Here is a 555-nt window from a genome sequence, read left to right on the forward strand (position 1 = left end):
TCTCTCTCTCTCTCTCTCTCTCTCTCTATATATATATATATATATATATGTATATACTGAAGTTTTATGACTATATGGTATATCATTTTACATTACAAACATGCATACTTAGAATAATAATAATAACAACAGCAATGAAAAGGAACTGGGAGAATGCAGGCCTGATATTTCTGTCCTTCAGAAACCTATAAATTCAGTTAACACACAGACTAAAGAGAAATCATCTGCATTTATAGTCCTTACCCACTGCTGAGCTACATTTCTACTTTTTTGATTACTAGTTCGAGTTCAGTATATCATAAATATTATCTTTGAAGTCTTTCTGTTCAATCCAGGAATGCAACTCTCTTGAACAGAAAATGTATTTTGTTTATATAGTCTATCAACAACTGTATGCAAGTTATTTACCTTTTATATTGTTGTTAAATGTATGTTAGTGGTAATGCCTTGTCACTGTGTCACAACTTCTTTATATAAAAACTGGTATAGTATTGGGCATGTAATTAATACTCAGTACTTATTAACTGCTAAGGAGCTCTGGTAGCGTAGTGGTTA

The sequence above is a fragment of the Chrysochloris asiatica genome, unplaced genomic scaffold (assembly GCF_000296735.1).
Source record: "Chrysochloris asiatica unplaced genomic scaffold, ChrAsi1.0 scaffold00016, whole genome shotgun sequence".
NCBI lineage: Eukaryota > Metazoa > Chordata > Mammalia > Afrosoricida > Chrysochloridae > Chrysochloris > Chrysochloris asiatica.